The following is a 25,118-nucleotide window of genomic DNA, read 5'->3' as shown; positions in this document are numbered from 1 at the left end:
ATGATACATAGACAGTGCATGCTCCAAACACATGACAGGTGACAAAGCAAAACTTCACTCATATAATGCCTTGGAAAGGGAAAAGAATGTTTCATTTGGAAATGACACTCCTATTGTCATAAAAGGTAAAGGTTCTATTTTCTTGAAAGAAAAGGTTAAAGATGGAAATGTTATGCATGTAGACGGTTTAAAGCATAACCTGTTGAGTGTCAGTCAAATGTGTGATCAAGGAAATGACGTGTTGTTTCGGTCAAACGGATGTTTTGTTCATGAGCTTGATACAAGAGAGATCATGATCAAAGGTACAAGAACTCCAAACAACTTATACATACTCAAGGGAGGACAACAACAGTGCTATCTAAGCAAAAATGATGAAAATTGGCTATGGCATAGAAGATTGGAACATCTTAGCTTTTCTCAAATAATAAAAGCATGTAGACTCAAGGTTGTTTGTGACCTTCCAGATATCAACATCCCAGAAAATACAATATGCAAACCATGTCAAATCGGTAAGCAAACCAGAGTTCACTTCATGGAAAAAGAAGGGTCAGCTAGTAAGCCTCTTAAACTTGTCCATACTGATTTATATGGACCATCAAGGAAAAAGTAACCTCGTTGAGAAGAATACTTTATTTTATTCATTGATTATTTTTCCAAAATGTGTTGGATAGGTCTTCTAGAGCATAAAGATGAAGCATTTGAAAAGTTCCCAAGCCTTCAAATCTTTGTTTGAAAATGAATCAGATTGAAAAATCAAATGCCTCAGATCTGATCGAGGAGGGGAATTTACATCAGATGAATTATTTGACTTTTGTGAACAACATGGAATAAAAAGGCAATTCTCAACCTAGGAACTAAATGGATATTCAAAAACAAGCTGAATGAAAATGGAGAAGTCATTAGAAACAAGGCCAGACTTGCTTGTAAATGGTATGCTCAACAAGAAGGTATAGATTCTAAATAAAGTTTTGCACATGTTTCCAGATTTGAATCCATAAGGATGTTTCTTTCTCTTTCTAGCTTTCAAAAATTCAAAGTATATCGAATGGATGTAGAATCAGATTTCCTTAATGGAGATTTAGAAGAAGAAGTTTATATTGAACATCCAGAAGGATTCATTCTTGGAAATGATTCGAAACTTGTATGCAGACTCAAAAAGGCTCTTTATGGTCTGAAACGGGCTCCAAGGGCTTAGTATTACCACCTTGACAAATATCTACACCAACGAGGTTTTACAAAAGGTTCAGCAGATAGAAATCTGTATACAAAGATTGAAATTGATAAATTGCTAATTATTATTGTTTATGTTGATGATATCATTTTTGGTAGCAATAAAGAATCCATGAGTCAAGATTTTGCTTCAATAATGTAGCAATAATTTGAAATGTCCTCGCTTGGTGAACTTACCTATTTTCTTGGTCTACAAGTTCAACAAAATAAAGATGGTATTTTTCTTTCACAAACCAAATATCTAAAACAGATCTTGCAAAGGTATGGAATGGAAGATTCTAAACCTGTACGTACCCCAATGGTAATAGGATGTAGTCTCAGCTCAAATGTTGAATTAGCAGCAATACATCAACCAACTTATAGATCCATGATTGGCAGTCTACTTTATCTAACGGGTACCTGACCTGACATCATGCATGCAGTAGAATAGTTGGAATATTCCAAGAAAATCCAAAGGAATCACACCTTCAGGCAGTCAAAATAATTTTCAAATATCTTCAAGAAAATCAAGACTTTGGTTTATGGTATCCTAGAGATCTAGATCTTACTCTTCATGCATATATAGATGCAGATTGGGCAGGAAGTGTTGATGATAGAAAAAGCACTAGTGGTGGTGCATCCTATATGGGTTCGAGGTTAGTGCCTTGATTCAACAAGAAACAAAGTTCAATTGCTTTATCTACAGCTGAAGAAAAATATGTGGTTGTTGCATCTTACTGCACACAACTACTTTGGATGATGCAAACTTTGCAAGACATTCAAATCACATGTACTCCACCCATTTCCATTCTATGTGATAATACAAGTGCCATCAGTATTTCAAAGAATCCAATGATTCACTCCAAGACCAAGCACATACCCATCAAGTACCACTTTCTACATGAGCAAATGCTTGAACAAAAGGTCAAATTGGAGTATGTTCCCTCCAAAGAAAAGGTTGTTGATATATTCACTAAACCACTGCACAGAGAAACATTTGAATATCTCAGACAAAAGTTGGGAGTAGTTGTGGTATCATCTTGTTGTTAAATCCAAGTTTTTTAAAGAAAGGTTATTATACGCGTGTTTCATGAAGTACAGTCACATACACACATAGTTTTCTTTGGGTCAAAGAGCATATATGTTTTTCAGACAGGAAAAATAGCGGGGCAGGCTTTGATATGGGTTCTCTGTCTGATGTTAATGATTACAATCTATCAATATGCTTTGTTCATTAATTTTTATGTGACTGACAAAGATGCCTTGATCATTGACTTGTTAACAATGCACAAGTATCACAGATTCAAGGGGAGCATTAGCCTTCACGTGCATTTTGCATTGTTGGCATTTTCGTTGTTGACTCCACCTATGGCTTCAGATATCTATACCATTTGTTTCTTAAGTCATGTAAAATTATAGCATGTGATATGTCTTCTCATACATTTGAATAAGTCCTCTTGGACAAATGATGTAATTTGTATCCCCACTTTGCATGGGATGGATGATGTAATTTTTATTTGTATTTCTGTCATGTATAACTAATTAGTATATCCCCACTTGGTTGGGTGGATGAGTCAAATTTGGTATATCCCCACTTGGTTGGGAGATGGATGTATGTATGAGTCATTGGTGATAGGAAGGTCATACTCACATAGTTGAGTTATAGAGTCATGTTATTCTTTTGGAAAATATTCTTGTAGACTCTGCATGTGCTCAGGGGGAGCATGGATGGTTTAGTGCATCTCAGCATGTACAAAGGGGAGCTCAATCAGAGAATCCATAATGTACTTAGGGGGAGCATGGACACCATAATGTATATCAAAGGGGGAGAATAAATTGGTCTGCCTTTTGCCCTTGATGTCAAAGGGGGAGAGTGTCTTAGTATTGTTGTTTCCATCAAGTCCAAAGGGGGAGATTTTTGGCATTATGATACAGGTGTTGTCCTTGATGGGAACTGACTCAGATGACAGTTCGCAATGCAGTAGGTTAATAGCAATAGATTACATATCAAACTCTAAAGAATGAAGAAAGAGAGGTATAAGCAGGTTCACTTTGTCCAAGGAGCATATACACGCGGGTTAACAGAAAAAAAAGGAGCGTATAACATATACACTCACTTTCACAGGAGAAAAAGTGCGTACATGTTGGAAAACCAAGTTTTTGGTCTAAGGTATTTGGTCCAAGATATTTTTGATCCAAGGTATTGATCCAAGGTATTTGGTCCGAGGTATTTTGTCCAAGGTATTAACCCTAGTTATTTGCTCCTAAGTGGTTATGGTCCAAGGTATTGAGAAAGGCATAAGAGCATATAATGAGGATAAGATCATTAGGCCAAGTGTGGAAGCAATAATATTCTAAGGAATAATTTTATCTGAAGTATATTTTATGTTGCAGGGTTATGTTTGGGAATGGATCTGAAGTATTTGTGTGCACCTTGAGTTCAATATTGGATCAGCAATCATGAGACCTGAAATGACTTATTTTTAAATGATCTGATATTGGTTGAGACTAGATCTGATGTTTTGTGCCTCCTCTATTCATTATCTATCATGATCTGGGTTTGTCTGAAGTATGGAATTGCAGCAAGGTTCTAAGTCAATATTGTAGATCTGTATGCAGCTTCATCTCAGCCAAAGAGCGTATACACAGGAAAATCTTCTTTGACTTATCTATCTAATCAAATTCTATTGTTTTATTGTTGTCTGTCAATGAAGTCTTCTTATATCTAAATGTAAAACTGAATGCATAAGGAGGATGGAATTTGATTGATTGTATAAGTGAGAAGAAGTGATCTTTGTCCCTTCCTATATAAAGCTTTGTAAGTTGATAGTAGATAGTTAGTATACTGATGGTTGGTACAGAGTTGATTCAAAAGTTTATGTTTGTAGTAATTTTGAAGGTATAAGCATGTTTAATTCACGGAAGTAGCGTATACACTCTAATGCATGATTTTTGAGGTTACAGCTGGTTCTGAATGATGATGCAGGGTTCTGGGTTCAACACAGTGTTCTGGTGTCAGTGATCTGATTGTTCATATTAACTTAACATTGATTGATGCAATTTAACTTTAAAATCTTGATGGTTCCAGTGTGAAAATTTGATGAAACGTGGCCTTTAGATTGTGTTGTTTTGATCCAGGAGTATCCAGTCTAAAAATTCATGAAACGTGGTCCCTGGTGAAAGAGTGGAGTTTTTCTGTAGGCTAGCACCTACGTACTAGTAAACATATTGGCTAGTACAAGAGCTAGGGGGTTGTAGCTCCCTTCCAGTAGAAGCTAGAGAACGAGATAAGTTTGTAACCTTCTGCAAGTAGAAGCCTACGTACTCATATGAGTCTACGCTAGTACAAGATTGTAAATAGATTTTCTTATTATTAAAATAAGACAGAGACGATAGCAGCAGGTGGTTTTTAGCCACATTGGGTTTCCACCTTAAATCTTGGTGTTCATGTGTGTTTATTATGTGTGATGCTTTATTCTACTTTTACTGCACTATGTAATAAATCTCTCATATACTAGTTTAAGATCAACACATGATAAATTGTCTAAATCACAAGTTCTCTGCATATACGCTTGTTTCCTTAAGCATAATCATGTGTACACGCTAGTTCACTTCACTGAAGTAGCGTATATAAATATGTTTGGGAAATAAATTATTGATTTGATAATATTGATTCACCCTCTCTTAGTATTATTTACAACCATTAGTATCAGAGCAGGTCCTTCAGAAGAAGCTTGATCACTTGAAGGGAGATCCATCAAAATGAATAATCAAGAAAGCATGGGATACATTAGACCGCCAATCTTCGATGGGAGCACTTTGTTTATAGGAAAATAAGAACCACAACCTATCTACAATCGCTTGGAACGGATGTCTGGGAAATTGTGGAAGGAGGATATACATTTCCAACAACAATTCCTACAGATGCAGCAGGTAAAACGCAATATGAAACCAATGTCGAAGTTTTCAATACTTTATTGGGAAGTCTATCACAATCAGAGGTTTTCAAAGTGATGCATCTCAAATCAGTCAAAGAAATATGGGACAAAATCATTCTGAGCTACGAAGGAGACTCTCAGGTAAAATGTGCTAAGCTTTAAACTCTCAAAATTCAGTATGAAACTCTTAAGATGCATAGTGATGAAAGTATAGCTAGTTAATTCTTACATATAGATGAGGTAGTTAATTGTATGAAGAATCTGGGTCAAGAAATAAAGTTACCTTAGTTGAGAAAGTTTTGAGATCCTTGTCTGCTAAATTTGAATCAAAAGTGTCTTCCATAGAAGAAAAATAGGATCTGTAGAATATCAATATGACACAGCTTCACAGAATCTTAACTGCCTTCAAGATGAGAAAAGGAGGACCATTAGATATGAGAGAAGCCGCATTTAAAGCTTCAACAAAAGGAAAGGAAGAACACAATGAATCAGGACATATTTATGAAGAAGAAGATGAGGAAAACTTTGTTAAGAAGCTTCGTTATGGTTTTGGAAGGTTTAGAGGTAAGCTGCCCTTCAAATGCTTTGCTTGTGGCAGAGTGGGTCATTATGCTGCCAGATTTCCTCATAAAGATAAATCTGAAAAAGGAAAGGAATATGTAAAAGGGAATAAAAAACAAGTTGTGAATGAAAGAAGTTACTATACTCATGATGATAGCGATGATTTATTTAACAGTGATGAAGATGAAACACGACAAGATTACACACTTCTCATGGCTTATGACGATGATAATTTTTGGGATGCTTTAGAAGAGGAAGACCTTCATGAATAAATCTCTAAAATCAAAATCAGCTTAGAAGAAAGGAATATGATTATAGATGCCTTGACATACCAACTTGCTGAAAAGGAAAAACACAATGAAAAATTAGAATGCGAAATTGTGGGTCTAAGAAAGGATCTCGAGAAAACGAAATCTCTCAATTTTACATTTGCTAAAGGATCATAAAATTTAAATGAAATTATTAAAGTTCAATGGGCTCCACTGATAAAGATAGTTCTTGGATATACTAAAGAAGCATCTTAATCACAAAAGTCGTCAACCTTGCCCAAAAGCTATCTTGATGCAGCAAAGACCAGTCAACAGTATGACAATCGTTAGCAAAGATATAAAGCTGATCACGAGGTAAATCATACTCAATTTACTCCAAGGATGAATAGAACCACAACCAACCTCAATAAAATCATACTCAATTTTCTCCAAAGACAAATATCAATAGAAATTACAATAATAGTTGTAGGAACGTTTTTAATGGGCAATGTTTTTCATGACATAATTTTGGGCACAATGCTGCTCAATGCATTGCTTACAAAACCATCGTGACTAGAGAAGCACGAAATCAAAGGAATGTAACAGAGATCAAGAGAAATTCCTATAATAACTTTTCTCCTATTGAAAATGAAATAGAATATTCAATCTGTAACAACCTTGGTCATGAAGAATCTGAATGCAGGAGCAAGTTTCGGCAAGAATCTCATCATTGCTTGTTGAGTATAGATCAGTCCTACTCCCTTCAGTAATCATGGTTCTCATTATTTTTCATGGTCATGTCATTGTTGGTCTCATATCATTTAAAGTGTCAGCATATAAGTCTTAGTCCAAGATTTCCACCAGTGTTGTCATTACTTTGTACAAATTCAAAGTAAAGGGCGATCATTGTTATGTGCCTTAAGTCTTCACACCAAGGGAGATATCATGTTAGAAAATAAATGTAATAAAAGGTATCAAGCAACTTTTATTAAGATATTACTCCAAAATAAAAGGGTATATTGTCATCCTTTGACATATACAAGAAAAGGCGATTTTGTATGTTTTAAAGGCATTCCAAACATTTGTTTTCTTCATTAACATGTAAAAAAACCTCCAATTGATCATCAATAGCCCAAAAGACTCATTGAACATCAAATATCACTCTCAAATTGTATTTCAAACCCTCTTGTTGTGTTTTCTGCAATTTCGCTGCGTTTTCAGCCCTCTCGCTATGTTTTGTGCTCCACCCTATGTTTTCTGCAAAACGCTGCATTTTCATCAGTGTGAGGAAAAGTAACATCTTCAAGCACTTTATTCATTGTATTATTGTATTCCTAGCTCATTACAAGCATGTCAAAGGAAAAAACCACCTCAACAAAGTGAAATTTTCAGTTTGAAGGTGTGGAACCCTCTCCTAGGGTTTCCACACTACATTTTCAGTTTTTCAGTTCATGAGTTAATTGGTACATAGCTAAAATAGTTTCCCCACATTTCCTACCCTTCCTCACACTAATATACATTTCCCCTATAATTTCTAACCCTTCTCATTTGTCCTCCTAGCTTCTAGGGAAAATCCTAGACCCCAAGCTATGTTTTTAGCAGAAAGGGTAGTGTGGACTATGTAAAAATTATTTTTTGCCCTTTCCATCACTCCCTATGTCATTTTTCACTTCCCTAAGCCTCCCAACACATCTAACTACCTCCTAAATCCTCCCTTAAGCTTTTCACATGCTCATTCCCCTCATTTCCTTTACATTCCCACAAACCCTAACCTATTGCTACACTTTTGACACTTTCCAAGGCTATGACTGTTTTTTCCACTTTTGAACCCTTTCCTCTCCCCCATTCCATAAAATTTCACTTCCATACACTCCCTAACATCTATCCCTACCCTCCTAAATCTTCCCAAAAATTTAGGAGCCCCCTAACCTCTTCATCTCCCTTCATTCCTAAAACTACCCTAAATCCCTTGTTTTCTAGCACTAAATGCTAATTCCCTTTCCTAGTGAGCTAGGATTACATAATGGATGAAAAGACCACACCCACTAATCAGAGGAATTATAAAGGAGGGAAAATTTCTAGGTATGATCCCATTTCAGCACATAGCGTCATGTCTCCACCATTTCTCAACAAATCATTCCAAAAGACAAGTCATTTGTTGCACATAGGGATAGTTTTCTTCAAAGTATGTTTCTCACCAAATGGAGATAAATTTTACAAAGGTGAAAGAGGTTTTATTCAATCATATACCACGAAAAAAAAAACCTCATTCTATTTATACACAGGTGTTATTATTTGGGATAAATTCCCAAAATACAGTTGCTACAGGAGAGTTGTTGCACTTCTGGAGCGACCTTGGGAGAATGCATTTTTCTCAGTCTTGGAGAGGCCATTTTTCATTCTTAAGTACTCTATTGACAACTAGACATCCTAATATTTCCAATTTTACCCTCAGATATTCATTTGGATCTCAGGAAGGTAGCCAAAAGTTCCATGCAAGATGGTGATTTTTTTTCGTTTCGTTTCGCTGCACTTCTAGGAGTAGTCTTGGGAAAATGCATTTTTTCTATCATGGAGTGTCCAAATGACTTTCTTGATGATTAAAATTATAAATAAACATCCAAATATTTCCAATGAGCCATCAATATACTTATTTGGAGTATGTTAACCCCTCCAAAAGTCACTTTCAAGCTGCACGCTATGTTTTTGCCAGTTTTGCTACGTTTTTTCCTGGAAGTCACTTTTCTCAGTTTTCTCAGCTAGTTTCGCGTTTCCTTGATGTAATTACTTATGTTTGATCTAATTATGATGTAATATGAGGTATATAAGCTTGTTAGAATAATTTTCATGTAATTTTAGGCCTCATTTTTTAGGATCATTTTAGTCAAAGTTTAAAAGGAGGATTTGTTTTAACCTCCCTAGACATTAGGGTTTGTTGAGCACTTCATGTAATCAATTCTTAAACTGAAGGATTCGACCCTGAGAGATTGTAAATGGTTATTTGGTCTATTTGTATCTATTTTTCGGTCATAATTAGGGTTGGACATCAGTTAGTAGAACTTTTGGAGCTTGTACTTCCTCACTTTTTACAGGAAATCAAAGGACAATTGCAACTATTATTCAGGAATTTGTGTGTTGTGAGTTTTTGATAATGTTTTATCTCTGTTATAGTTTTATGTGAATGATAATTTCGTCATTTATTCATATATATTCTTTCAGTGACTTTCCTAAGAGGTTTTAAACATAATTCTTAAGTTTTAATCTTTGTTTTGTTAGGAATTGCATGTTTATGTCACCTATCTTCTGATAAATGAATTCATGTTTTCCATTCTCATTTTGATATTTTATCTTTAACCCTACACTACATAGACAAAACCCCAAAGTATCACAAAGGCATACCTACCCTTCTCCTTTATATCTCTTGCAATGGAAACCTTTGATCTTTTAATGTAGTTCCCCAATTTTCACTCCTAGTCCAGCAAAACCCTAAAATCTTCAAAACCCTTGAGCTGAACATATCTAGTCTAATATATTTTTCCCACTTTGTTCATCATTGGCTGTGAGCTCATAGAGAGATCCCTCTCTGGTTTGGCAGGGCTAGCTGCTAAATCCTAAGTGGTTTGAGGTTACCTCTGTTAACCTCCTTTCTTAGCCTTGGGATATTATGGAGGATAACATCTTCAATGGAGATCTTCATATTCCAATTTTTTCTGGAGTATTTAACTTCTCATTATATGAACTTTGTTTCCTACATTGGTATCATAACATTCCTCTAAGTATACGAACTTTGTTCATTACAAATAACATGATTTGAGGTGGGAGTCGTAAGGTTGAAAAGATCATTCTTCAATGTAGAATGCTTTAGCAATAGATTAGCGCGGCCAAAATATGAATTCATAGTAATTCATACTAGAAAACTAAATTTGTAATAATAATAATAATAAAATAATATTGATCTATAAGTTGAGATCATGTATTTTTCACGCCAATTGACTTACTGCAATTAAGCACAGAATTTGTAATAATAAATTAATAATATATATATATATATATATATATATATATATATATATATATATATATATATATATATATATATATATATATATATATATATATATTGAGCTATAAGTTGAGATAAGATATTGTTCATGCCAATTGACTTACCGCAAGTAAGCGTTGATATGTTGTTTTGTTTCCCATAAGGGACTTGAGTCGTTTATTTCTTGAGCCTGCTCCACTAATAGAGAAACTGTAATTTCATTTGCATATTTTTTTCATTAATATTTAAGTTACATTGCAAGACTTAAATTTAGAAAGGAGCTCAAGTCACCATATTCAGAAAGGGTGCATAACAATCAAGATCACATAACATGTTTCAAGCAATTGGTTGCCTTAGATAGCCTTCCCTTATCCACTGTAGTAGATCTACATTTAACTCTAAATCTCTACATCCCATCACTGTTTAAACACAAATCTCTTATAATCTCTCTCTACAGGGCTTTGTTAAATCCTTTGTGGACACTATATATGATTATACATGGATTGATACAAATCCATGTCAAAGAAATTTCATCATTTTATTATTTAAGAATCTTTTAAATATTGGTAGAACGTCCAATTGAAGTTATAAAAAAATGATGCTCTAATATTTTCAAAAAAATTTGTTTCCAAATTTCATAAATGATTATATATATAAATCCCTATTTCTCCTCCATGTTTGTTACAGAATATCTCTTCGAAAAGTGACATTAGCATGGAAAGTGCTTCTCCATCCTTGCATTTGGATAATCTTATATTAAATTGAAAGTGGAACTGATGAGCCGCATCATTAGGTAACTATATGGACCTTAATACACCTCCAAGCTTATTTAAATCAACTCTTCTCATAATTCCTTGCATATTTTGATTATATTTTGCTTAATGAGATGAGTAAAAGTAAGATGTTAAGTCTAGTGGACTAATGTACATTGATTGCAAGTTTTTGAGAGAAAATCATGGAAATTTTGGCTAATTAAGGGCAGAAAATCGAATGAGATAAGGAGGAGAGATTGTAGGAGATATACCCTCCTCATTTAATCCTCACTCATTTGAATATTCCTCCATCAAACCACACTAGCTTGGAGTTGCAAGCAGCCAAGTCATGAAGATCAAAAGGTAGCCGAGCCAGTGATAGTTAAAGAGCCAGTTCATCTTGAGTTTGGGAGCAGAGCCTCCCTAGATTTAAGGAAGTCATTGGAAACTTTAGTTGTATAAGTAAAGAGGCCTAGAGCCTCATTAGGATTCAGATTTTTTATGTAAGATCACTAAGAATTTTCAAATTCAAAGACTTGTGGAAGACATTGTTATGTAATTTTCTGATATGATAATGAGAATGAGCATTTCCTTGATCCAACACTGAGTTGACTCAGAGGGTTGAAGCTCTTGGGTTAGGGCCCAACCCTAGTAGCAAAGGCTCCTCTTCTTGTATTTGTATGTTTAGCTGATTTCATATATTAATGGTTGAATTGGTTTTAGCATTATTTCATTGCAAGTATTTGTGGATTTGATTAGTTTGCTTCCATTTGTGCATTGCTCTAGCAGTAGCTTAGGAAGATAAAGGAACACCAAAGAGATAATAGTAGGTATCTTTGGCCTCACTCTTTGCTTCAAGGACCATGGTTTGAGGAAAGAACTCCTATGCAACCCCAAAAAGACAAAATTCTAATTTGTTATGGAAGTTAGGGTTTTCTTCTACTTAGGCCAACATCCTTTTAGTTTTCATGAATAGGATACAAATGAAATTTATGATATCTGCAGCCTTGCATTAGATATCATAGTGTTTTACATTATTCTGCAAGTTTTTCCATGCATGAAATAGGCAACTAGATAATGAAATTCTGTTTTCTTAGGTGATTGAAAATATTTCTTGTTTGACATGATTCATGGATAAATACCAGTGATTGATGCAGTGCAGGAGTTTCAACATTGCAGGGAGATCTCATGACCAGAAACCCTAACCTAACCTCATCCATCCATGATCATAAAAAGCCACTAAGTACCTCACCCAATTCATCATACCATAAGAACAACTTTCTAGGGTTGTTGAGAAAATCGAGCCATCTTACAAACACTATTTTGAAGATCTAAAGGAGTCCTAGCCACTCCCTTGCCTTATTTCTCCCACCATTCATCTTCCCTAATCCCTACACCGCCTTCCAAATTACTCCTATTTCTCTCGGTCAGATCAGGTAGGAATATAGGGGATCCTGTAAGAACATTAGAACATCCTGTAGGAGGCATTAGGACATCATGTAGGACGACTTGTAGTGGCCTGTTTTGAGGCTGAATTGTGGAAAAAGAATCTAGGAAGATAGGAGAAGACCCCTACTTGCCTCCTAATCCATCTAACATTCCACCACCATATCTAACCCACCTGCCACATCACCAAGAGGATTTAGCATTCATATTTTCACACAAAAAAAGACAAAAAGGAAAAAGAGTTATTGTGTTCATTTACATTCACAGTAGTAGAATGTTTGGTTATTTCAGATTGCATGTCTACGACAATAGGATTACACACATGTTAACTTAGCATTATTTTGAAGCAAATCCTATTAGCAGTTATTTATATGAATGGTGTGTTTGAGCATTTGATTTTAGTCTTTCCTTACTACAATAGACAAGATTTCAATTAGTGCAAATTTCCCCTTTCCTCATTGGTAATCAATCTTCTTCTGAATCAATAGAAGGTTGGTTTTAGAAACCATAGTGTTCTATCGCTAGCTTAGTAGTGACAAAGAGTGGACCCATCGCATATGCTTGTGTATACAGCATTGTCACCTCCAAGTTTGTATGAACCCCGGGTTGATAAAGTAAAGTTGGTAGCCCCAAGAGTTGTAGAATTCTATCTGCAATACTGGTGATCATCACTTTTTGGCGTCGTTGCCAGGGAGGTGTCTGAGTAAGATGTGATTTATACTTTCTTTCTTCTATTTCTTATCTCTGACATTCTTCTATTAGCTTCATTTCTGTAAAAGTAATTGTAAGTTGGTTTGCTTTTTTTTCCATTCTGCAAGTAAGATTTCATTCAGCAATTAGTTTCCATTCAGTTTGTTATTTCAATTCTGCAATTAGTCTCAAATCTTGAAAAAACCACAAAACAAAATAAAAACACTTTTTTCATGCCTTGTAGGAATAGGGATAACTTAGGAAAATTTCTGCCAAATACCCCCACCACTTCAAATAGCCAACCTTCCCTCTTCTTCAGTGGTTTTGAATTGGAGGACCCCTTAGGCAAACAACCAGAGATTTTTGAAGAGCCTACAGGGGATAAGAAGAAGGAGAACCCATTCCAACTGACCTAATGGCTGAAAATAGAAATGATAGAGGAGACAGAGAAAGAGTTGAGGGTGTCTTTCCCATCAAAGAAACTAATGGGGATACCAAGATGAAAAACATAAGCCCCTCTACTCTCCCTCATTTCCATAGCCTGACCTCAAAAGATCCAGATACTTTCTTGTTTGAGTTCGATGTCATATGCAGAACTTATGATTACACCATTGATGAACAGAAGTTGAAATTATTCCCATCTACTCTCAAGGATGCAACTCTGCATTGGTTAATGGGTTTACCTGAGGATAGCATCACACCTAGGCACAGATACAACAAGCCTTTAACAACAAGTACCGAGACTACTGCAGGTCCAAAGACACTAAAGAGGAAATTTTTAGGATGACCTTGGGGTATGATGGATCCCTAGAGGATTATGAAGAAAGATTCCAGCTTAGCTACAAAAGGGTCGGGTGCACACTTGATCCTAAGTCACAGAAGCTAGTCCTACTCCAAGGGGTAAGGGAATATTTTTTGGATACCCTAAACCTGCCAGCAGGAGGGGAAATCTACCAGCTACCCTATGAAGATATCAAGATTGTTTTTAGGAATCATTATAGGGAAGCTAGGAAAAAGGGTAGGGGTAGTCAACCAATGGCTAGCCCATCCTCTTCCAACACATCCATAAAAGGTGAAAATGGAAATATGCTGGAAGATTTCAAGAGTGAAATGATGCAAACCCCTTCCCTATAGATGGATACTATGCACATCAAGAGAAAGCAGGAGGAAGCAGAGAGAGCATTAGCCATATTTTACCCTAGATGCACAAGGAGGAACTCTAGAAATGAATGTCCATTAAACCTTATTGAAATCTACTCAGTATGTGAAAAAAACCACTCCATAGATAAGTACCCTTCTCTACCTAGACTAAAAACTATGTATCAGGGAATTGAAGGGGTGACTGGATAGCTTTGCTACATAAATCAAAGGAGGCTCCATGGGCCTCAACCATACTAGCAGGGCACACAAGGGTCATACAATGCATATTACAACCCTAAAAAGAACATATCCATTCCCTCTTGGGGCCCCCCTACTCATCCCTCCTGGTTTACACCTCCTCCTTGGTCTTTTTCACCTCAGTACCATTCCCAACTAACCAGCCAGTAATTTCAGCTATATACTCCACCACAACCTCAGTGGAATGAACCACCCCAGGGGTGGAGACCCCCATACAACAATGCTCCAACTTTATTTCCTTCACCTCCTACTCAACCATAACTTTTACACCCTTCTCCACCTAAGCAACCTCAGATGCCTACCCAGCCAAATTCAAACCCGAACAATAGACAGGAACAGCAAGTGTACAGTGGAGATATATCCTATACTTCTTATGCTGTGGAGATTCAGGAAATCAACCTAAGATCTGGGAGAGTGTTCTTGAACAACCAACCTCCACCTCCACCTAGGGAGAGTGAAGAGGAAAGAGAGGAAAGCATGCCTAGATTGAATCTGCCACCCTTTCCTAAAATATTAACTCATCCAGTCCAGCCTACCCCAGAATAGAATGAACTTCTGGGTGAATTGAAAAATCTATGTGTCAAAATTCCACTTCTCCAAGCCATCAAAGGATGTACCTATTTACAACAAATTGATTAAAGAGAAGTGTTTCCAACATCCAGGGAGGCGAAAAAGAAACACCCCTACCACTAATGTCATTGGACAACTATCCGACTTAATGTTGGGATAGGTAATTTGCCCAAAGTATTTGGACCTTGGAAGCCCTATAGTAGATGTGCACATCAATGGCACCATTGTTCCACACACTTTGATTGATCTTCGGGCTTCCATTAATGTAATGACTAAGGACACCATGCTCAAACTCAATCTTGAGGGCTCATTAAGAAACACCACAATAGTCTTGCAACTTGTAGACCATTCAATAGTAACCCCTAAGGGGATTGTTGAGGATGTGATAGTCTCCATTGACTCCTAGGAGTACCCTGCATACTTCCTAGTTCTCCAGCCTAAGGCCAAGCTTACTGGTTATCCTCTCATACTTGGGAGGCTTTGGTTAGCCACTATCAATGCATACATCAACTATAGGGCTGGAAATATGACTATCAAAAATGGGCATCTGTCCAAGTAGTTGGTCTTGTACCCTCCTGATAATCCATCTTTAGAACATGACTTACCTTTATGGCTAGAAGAGGAGGAAGAAGATGAAATCTACTCAGCCCAACTTTGTACCTTAGAAACTACCATGGGAGGAGGACAGCCGGATGAAGATGATTTGATTGAACACATACTCCAAAGTCCAACTCCCAACACCTTGTCCTTAGAGGAAGTAGTAAATGAAACCTAAAGAAACCATCAGATTGATCTATGCTTAGCTGATTCAAACCCTACCTTTGTCAAAACAATATAATCCATCCCTAAAAGAACTTTGAAAATCAACCCCTTTTTCTATACACCAAGAAGAAAAGTTGTGCAACATGCTAAGGGACCATCTAGATGCCTTTGCTTGGAGTTACAAGGAAATGAAGGGAGTCCACCCCTCAGTGTGTACTCACCACATTTATATCAAAGAAGGTTGCAAACCAGTCTGACAACCCCAAAGGAGAATGAATCCAGCTCTCAAGGATATAGTCAAAGAAGAACTGCAAAAGATATTGGATGCAGGATTCATTTATCCTATCTCGGACAGTGAGTGGGATTCTCCTTTGGTGTTGGTTCCAAATAAAAATGGGAAGTGGAGGATTTTTGTCGATTATAGAGAGTTAAACAAAGCAACAAAGAAGGACCTTTTCCCTCTAACTTTCATTGACCAAGTGCTAGATGGCCTGGCAAGGAAGAATTTTTTTCTTTCCTAGATGGGTTCAAAGGGTACAATCAAATCCAGATTATCCCAGAGGACTGCTAAGATATTCCGACACATAGGAAATAGTTAAGTTCAACTTGGTCTAGTATAGAGTTAGGTATAGAGTTAGGTAAAGTGTGTTTCTTTACCGTTGCACATTTTGTAACTTACAATCCGACGGTCACGATATGTAGTGATCCGACGGTTCACTCTCTCCTCGGTATTACCGACACTTGACCCGTGGCTTGACACCTGATTGGTCCATGAGTTCTATTTAAAGTGCATGGAGGGTCATTGTTCGAGTAATCCATCTATGAGAGAAAGCTTATGTAAATTTTCATTCTTTGATTAATAAATTGCCTGAAGTGGCCACGTTGGCTCAGGCCGTGGACTGTTTCCCTCTTTTAGGGTTTTAACCACGTCAAAAATACTGGTGTATTGATTTGAGATCTGGTTGTGAGCGGTGTCCTTTTGGTGTTCTTTCTGAGGAACTTACCTTGTAAATTCCTACATGGTATCAGAGCTATTTGAGGGCCGCGTCCGTTGGTGATCCAAATATGAAGCCGGTAGAACTGCATGCGGTTTTCGTTTCCTAGATCTACTGTTTCTGACTGCTTTCGGGTCGAGAGGACTGCTCTGTTGTGTTCGGAGCATCTGTTCCAGTGAGGAACCCCTTTCGTTTCACGCGAAAAGGTTTCCGGTAGCCCTATCTGCGTCATTTTTAAGATCTGGAGGTATACAGTGTTTATCTGCAGTTTACTGTTATTTTCTCTCTGGTTATTTCGGTTTCTGTTTATTTAGCTTTTTTTTATTACCGAATCTATACCTTTCATTTCTGCGTATGCTCTTTTCTGTGCGATCTGGGCAAATCAGAAACAGAAAGGAAGTTTTTTTTCTCATGCGTATGTTCTTTTCCCTGCACCTTAATGTGATCTTGGAAAATCAGAAACATTGAGAAAAATATTTAGTTTCCTGCTAAAGCTAACTTTGAGTCGTAAGGTTCATTTTTCTTTGCATATTCGTGTTGGGTTTTGTGTTTTTTTTTTGTAGGAAAAAAAGAGCTTTCTCAAGGCAAGCACGTAACCCAAGCCCCCCCCCCCCTCCCTCTCTCTCTCTCTCTCAAATTTTTTGTATAGCTCAATTGGTTCAAAGCTATTTTAAGAGAGTAGAGGTCTTGGGTTCAAATCTCCATTTTGTGGGGGCGTTTTTTTTTCATTCCCGCACATTCGCGCACTTTGCCGGCAACTTCAACAAATGTTTTTCAAAAAGCCATAACTTCTTTATCCGGAAGCCTTTTTCAGAGCCGTTTTTTTTAAAACAGCCTAATTTTTCAAGATCTATCCATTGGAGCACTTACTTTCAGCATCTTCAGCTTCAGTTTTTTTTAAAAATGGAAAGTCCATGCCAAGTCATTCTTGACAGCACTAACTACTTCCAATGGATAGCCTACATGGAAGATTTACTTAGAAGTAAAGGTCTCTACAGAATAGCCACGGGCCAAGAGAAGAAACCAAAAGATGAAGACAAGGCTGCAAAATGGGAAAATAGACAAGATCAAGCACGTGGTTTGATAGGGATGTCTATTTCTCCTGATCTTAGATTCCATATTGCAAAACTTGATACTCCTCATGAAGCATTGGAACAAATCACTAAAGTTTTTGGGATTAAAAATGAAATTAGAGCCCATCAACTTGAAAATGAGTTGCTTACATTGGATCCTAATAATTTTTCTTTCATTGAAGATTTCTTGTCCAAATTCAAGACCCTTAGATATCTCTTGGAAGGTGTTAAGGTTAAGAAAGAAGATAGTAACCTTATTTATTCCATCCTTACTAAGTTGGGACCAGCCTACTCTGTATTTGTTTCCACCTTCCATTCTACAAGGGAAGCTTTCATTTGTCAAGGAAAAGACTACAAGGCCCCTTCCTTTGACTCTTTTTGTGATTCTTTAATAAGAGAACAAGGAAAACTCTTACACCTTGGTCTTCTTAATCTTGGAAACTCTTCCAAGAAAGCGTTAGCCGCCCAGGAGCAACCAAATTCAAAGAATCCTAAGAAGTCATATCCTAAAAAGAATGGTCCTAAACCAAACAAGGGTCCTAAGCAAACTCAGCCTCAAAATGAAAGATCATTTCAGCAAAATGATAGGACCAATAAAAACAAATGGAAGAAGACTGATAGACATTGTAACTTTTGTAATCGAGATGGCCACTTAGAATCTAAATGCTTTAAGAAGATGGAAGCCTTGGAAGCCGCAATGAAGAAACATAACATCCATGTGGAGCATTCTTCAACTTCAACTTCAACTTCATCTTCAGGAATGGCACTTTCTGCATGTCATTGTCAATCATCTCAGTCTGGTTATGCATTAAATGTATCTTCTTCTTCTCATTCTCATGAGTGGCTCATTGATTCTGGAGCCTCTTATCACATGGCCAAAAACAAAGCCATGTTTTCTTCTTTAAATGATTGTAACACCAAAAATATATATGTTGGTGATGATAGATCTCTTAATGTTGTAGGGACTGGAACTGTTCATCTAGACAATGGTCAGTTTAATGATGTATTATGTGTTCCAGCCTTATCCTGCAACCTTCTATCTGTATATCAGATAACTCATTCAGGTGAAGGTAAAATTGTTGAATTTTCACCTCATGATGTTGTAATCAAGGATCTAAGAGATCCTAAACAGATTCTAGCTACTGGTATTGCCGATGATTCCACAAGGTTGTATAAGTTTCACAACTTTGGGTCGTCAAATCTTCCCTCAATATTTGTTGCTCATAATGATGAAGTGAGCAAACTTTGGCATGAGCGATTTGGTCACTTAAGCTATTGCTCCCTTCAGCATCTATGTAAATAAAATATGGTGACAGGTCTTCCTATGGTATCTTGCAGAGATGGTGTTTGTTCCGGATGTGTACTCGGAAAACATCATCGGGACAGTTTTGAAAAACGTGCCTCTTGGCATGCCTCAGCCCCTTTACAGCTTGTGCACAGTGATTTATGTGGTCCACTTCCTGTTGTTTCATTCTCTGGCTGCAAGTATTTCTTAACTTTCATTGATGATTTCTCCAGACGCACTTGGGTATACTTCTTAAAACTCAAGAGCGAAGTATTTAACACATTTTTGGCCTTCAAAGCCTTTGTTGAAAAACAATCTGGACATCAAATTCTTAAGCTAAGAACTGATAATGGTGGAGAATATGTTAAAAACACATTCATCAAATTTTGCACGGAAAATGGAATTCAAATGCAACATACTGTTCCATACACCCCACAACAAAATGGTGTAGCTGAAAGGAAAAATCGCACCTTAAAGGAAATGGCTAATTGTATGTTGCAATCTAAAGGACTCAGTCTTAGTTTTTGGGCCGAAGCAATTAATTGTGCAAATTATATAATCAATCACACTCCTATTAAGGTTCTAAAGAATATCACTCCAGAAGAAGCTTGGAGTTCCATTAAACCAGATGTAAGTCACTTTCGTGTTTTTGGAAGTGAAGCATGGGCCCATATTCCAGATGAAAAGCATAAAGCTTTAAAACCTAAGAGTGAGAAATGTACTTTTGTTGGATATTCTGAAGATGTAAAAGGTTATAGAATTATTCCATTTAAGTCCAAAAATGTTATCATTAGAAGAGATGTAAAATTTGATGAAAATAAATCGACCTGTGAGCCTAGTCCGGCAGATGTGCCACCTCTTCCTATCTCTTCTACTTTTGAAAACATTTCTTCTTCCGATGATGAAAGTGAGGATGACAATCCTCCCCCACCTTCTCAGGATCCTCAACTTCCAAGATGGGTCCGTGCTACTCGGGATGCAGCAGGTGATCTTGCCGGTGATCCTACAGATCAGCGACGTACACGTTCTCAATTTGAAAGAGCCTCTTCTTTACTGGCTCAAGCTCCAGTCTTTGTTGGCAAATGATACATGGGATCTTGTTCCTCTACCAAAGGGACGCAAACTTGTTAGATGTAAATGGGTTTACAGAACCAAGTATGGACCAGATGGGAAAGTAGATAAACATAAAGCTCGCCTTGTTGCTAAGGGCTTTTCACAAGTTGAAGGCATTGACTACACTGAAACCTTCTCCCCTGTTGCCAAAATGAACTCTATCCGCCTTGTTCTTTCCCTTGCTGCCTCTTTAAAATGGGAAGTCCATCAGATGGATGTTAAATCTGCCTTCTTGCATGGGGACTTGCATGAAGAAATCTATATGGAACAACCCATTGGCTTCATCCAAACAGACTCCAGCCTTGTATGTCGACTTAAGAAATCCCTTTATGGTCTCAAGCAAGCTCCTCGAGCTTGGTATGCCAAAATGGATAGCTTTCTTTTAGAATCTGGCTTTTCTAGGTGTTATTCTGACAATACTGTCTACACCAAGAAAGTGGGCAACTCTCTTATCATCCTTGTTCTTTATGTTGATGATCTTATTCTTACTGGTAGTGATCCCAACCTTATAAACCATGTGAAGTCCAGCCTTAAAAAGAAATTTGAAATGACAGACTTAGGACACTTACACTATTTTCTCGGTCTTCAAGTCTTGCAATCCAAGGAGGGTATTTCCCTTTCCCAGTCCAAGTATGCTTGTGATATTCTTCGTCACTTTCACATGGAAGACTGTAAGCCAGCCCCTTCTCCCTTTCAGTCTGGAGTCAAACTTTCAGTCTCTTGTACTTCTCCTGAAGTTGATGCTACCTTATACCGTCAACTTGTAGGAAAACTCTTGTGTTTAACCCATACTCGTCCTGACCTTTCCTTTGTTGTTGGCCTTGTTGCTCATTTTATGCAAAACCGCCATGAAAGTCATTGGAAAGCAGCTAAAAGAATACTTCGTTATGTTCGAGGTACAGTACAGTTTGGGATTCATTACAGTGCCAAAGCAGCTCCTCTATTAGTTGGTTTCACTGATTCTGATTGGGCTGGTGACCCTGATGATCGGAAGTCTACTGCAGGTTATGTCTTCACTCTTGGTTCATGACCTATTACATGGGCTTGTAAGAAACAGGCTGCCATTTCTCTTTCGTCAGCAGAAGCAGAGTATCGTGGTGCCGTGGAAGCTAGTAAGGAAGCCTTGTGGCTTCATCAGATCCTATCAGAGTTTGGCTTTGAGCAGCAGCATCCAACCACACTTTGGTGTGATAATCAAAGTGCCATTCAGCTATGCAAAGATCCAGTCCAGCATCAGCGTAGCAAACACATTGAACTACACATGCACTTCATCAGAAAGCTCATTCATGACCATGTTCTTGAAGTGCAATATTGTTCAACAGATGATCAGGTTGCAGACATCCTCACAAAGGCTCTCACAGAGGCGAAGTTCACTAAACTTCGATATATGCTTGGAGTTCAGGAAGTTGTCACTAAGGGGGGATAGGCTCTAGTGCCTCCTTCCTTCTCCTATTGTGTCATATTTGTAAATCCTTCAATCCTATCCCAAGTTGTTCTTAAGGGGGGATGTTAGGATATTCCGACACATAGGAAATAGTTAAGTTCAACTTGGTCTAGTATAGAGTTAGGTATAGAGTTAGGTAAAGTGTGTTTCATTACCGTTGTACATTTTGTAACTTGCAATCCGACGGTCACGATATGTAGTGATCCGACGGTTCACTCTCTCCTCGGTATTACCGACACTTGATCCGTGGCTTGACACCCGATTGGTCCATGAGTTCTATTTAAAGCGCATGGAGGGTCATTGTTCGAGTAATCTGTCTATGAGAGAAAGCTTATGTAAATTTTCATTCTTTGATTAATAAATTTCCTGAAGTGGCCACGTTGGCTCAGGCCGTGGACTGTTTCCCTCTTTGAGGGTTTTAACCACGTCAAAAATACTGGTGTATTGATTTGAGATCTGGTTGTGAGCGGTGTCCTTCTGGTGTTCTTTCTGAGGAACTTGCCCTGTAAATTCCTACAAGGACCATGATAAAACCACCTTCTCCTATCCTTGGGGTACTTTCGCTTATAGGGTCCTTCCTTTTGGCCTATGCAATGCCCCTGCCACTTTAAAGAGAGCAGTCCTGAGTATCTTTTTCGAGCTAGTCCATGATGCAGTAGAAATTTATATGGATGATTTTACACCCTATAGATATGATTTCTAGGAGGCTCTCTCTAGCTTGGGTAAGGTGTTGAACAAATGAATTGAAATGAACCTGTCCCTTAGTCTTGAAAATGTGATTTTTTTATGACTGCAGGGACTGTTCTAAGTCATTCAATATCCCAGAAAGGACTGTAGGTGGACCCAAATAAGATAGCCATCATCCATAGGATCCCACCTGTTAGCGCTTGAAATTTCACCTCAGGCTGAGAAAGGTAAACCTCAAGGAAACATCAAACCACTTAGCCTCGTAGCTAGCCCTACGGGGCTGGAGAGTGCTCTCTACGGTCAATCTCAGTAAAGATCTTCAATGGGCAAGATGACCAATAGGGTAACACTGATTTTAGGCTAGTAAACTGATCAAAAGGGGTTTTTTAATAAAATGACGGGGTTTTTCTGGGTTGCATGGGCAAAGTAACAGCTTGAGCAGAGAAATATAATAAAAAAAAAACACAGATTATCGACTGAGGCAAGGTAGGCAAGAAATTTAACATCAAATCGAGATTAAATGGGATGGCAAGACTGGTGAGGAGCTGACAAGGGCATAGAAGATGAATCCTTGTCAAACAGAAGAAAACATTGAATATGAACAAACTTAAAGGCAGAGCATACAAATGATGAATTCTACCTTAACACTTCATTTGTTCAATTAGAAATGATCATGAAGTGAAATGAAACATAACAGTTTACATATGAAACAGAATAAAAACTTATGCTAACTTTCATACCACAGGAATCTCAGAAGTCAGAGCTGTGTAATTTCATTAAAAATCTCTGTCAAAAACTGTACAATGAAGCTCTGTTACACACACCTCTCAGCACTCAGGATTCTCTCCCTTCTTCAAGTGATTTTTAATACAATATATAAGCCTAGAAGTGTGATAACAAATCGACCCCAATAAGGAATGGTTTAATTATCATTTAATCAAACAAAACTGCAGAGCCAATCATTTGTTCTGAAGGCAGAACAACGCTTTCCCTGAAGATAGAATTGCGCTCCTATTCTACTTGAATCTGCTTGATGACCGATGAATAGGCAACAATTGTAGCATGAACCTCATCGAATCACTAAAGACAAAAATGGGCTATCCGTTTCCTATCTCTCTGCCGTGGTAGATATTCTGCTTTCTAATTTTGGCTTGTTGGTTTTTTACTGTTTCACCTTCTCTAGCGTTCCATCGAAATCCCCTTAATTGATATTTGTTTATTTCATTGCAAATTCTCAGCCTTGATACCTGGTGAATTGTTAGAGTAGTAATGAAATTTTCCAGATCTGGTGCTTGGTTTGAGATCAAGCTTATAGATGCTTATTTTAATTGGCTTTCGCTCTAATAATTAGAAATGATTTCGTTATCTGTAATCCGCCGAATTTGGATTTTTAAAAGAGGCCTTTCAATAGAGGGCGCCATATAACTAGCCAACTCTGTTGTTATTTAAGAATTTCAATGTAACTGGGGAATTTGCTTGATCCACGTTTGAGATTCGTGTGAATCTTTAGCGAAAGGAAACGGAATCCGCCAATCCTATCCCAGGTAACAACTGACACTCCTTGGAATAAGTCTGTGATTGAACGAGAAACGGTGACATTAATTTCCAGATTCATACCGATTTTCATACATGAAGCATTACTGCAGCTGAAAAGATGTCATCAAACTTTTTCTTTGGTGTCGCAGCATCAGACTGGGGTCCTTGCAGGTGAGCAACGAAGTAACCTGAGACATTGCAGGACGTATAACTGCAGAAGCTTGAGTGCACAGGAGAGCTATACGGGCAACGTTAATTGCCACTCAAGAAGCCTTTTAGAAGTCCATACCACCCAAGGGCGACATGCCACCACCCATAGCTGGGCCTGGTCTGTCATCCTTTGGAAGTTCGACAACCACCGCCTCTGTTGTAGTCAGCAGTGAAGACACACTCGCTGCATCCACCAATGCAGTCCTGTATTGGCCCATCAACGAACTAATTTGTGTAATGAATTTTCCCCTTAAACATCACAAAATTCCACATCGATTTACTGACAGGATTTTTTATTGTTATGGTGACCTTTTCTCCTTATTTTAATACGTGAGGGAGCAGGGCTTGATTGCTTGCATCCAATGATGGACTAAAGTATGCCTCAAAAACCTCAAAATATAGGTCTATTCAATAACATTATCTTTAAAGAATGATTCAAATCTTGCTCTAATAGAGGGGCCGAGCCTTCAAATCAAGAACTGCTTCAGGAATTCCCTAATTCAAGCGCTAAAACCTTCAGAAATGAGGTCGCATTAGGAGTGACAATCTCTAGCTTGTTTATAGCTCCGACTACTTCAAATCTTTGCACAGGAGTTTTCCCTAACCAGGGATAAACCATACCTACATAATGTAAATCCATGTGCCAAGAAGTCTGCAACAGAGGTTAAGCAACAAGGCCGCAGGCATATGCTTGTCAAGAGATTAAAGGATGCCTTTCATTCCAGCGATTCCATGGATAAGTAACCAGATCTTGAGCACCCAAATGTATGGAGAGTTGTATAACCAAATGACAACTGTAACAAGACAGCTTCTAGACCAGATCAAACAAATGGACATGATTGCTGATGATGTTTTGTTTTCTTTTGTTTGTGCTTTTGCAGAGATAGGAGCTGAGAAAGCTGCTGCCTTTTGAAGAGTTGGAGAATTTAATACATATTCTAAAAAAAATACATTTAATGATTTCTTCTTCAAAACAGGGTTTTGAAGAAGAATCAGTCATACAAGACGGAGTCTAACATCGGCTCCACTTGGGATGGCAGCTGCCGCTTCGTGGAGGTGCCAAGAACCGCAGAACTTTGGGAGAGCAGACAGTGCCTCCATCATTGGGCAATGGAGTCCATTATTTACATTAATCAACACAATTGAAGACTCAACTTAT

Source organism: Pinus tabuliformis, chromosome 7 (genome assembly GCF_031772625.1).
Source record: "Pinus tabuliformis cultivar Carrire ecotype Pingquan chromosome 7, CPIR1, whole genome shotgun sequence".
Lineage (NCBI taxonomy): Eukaryota > Viridiplantae > Streptophyta > Pinopsida > Pinales > Pinaceae > Pinus > Pinus tabuliformis.
This window is presented reverse-complemented; position numbering follows the sequence as displayed.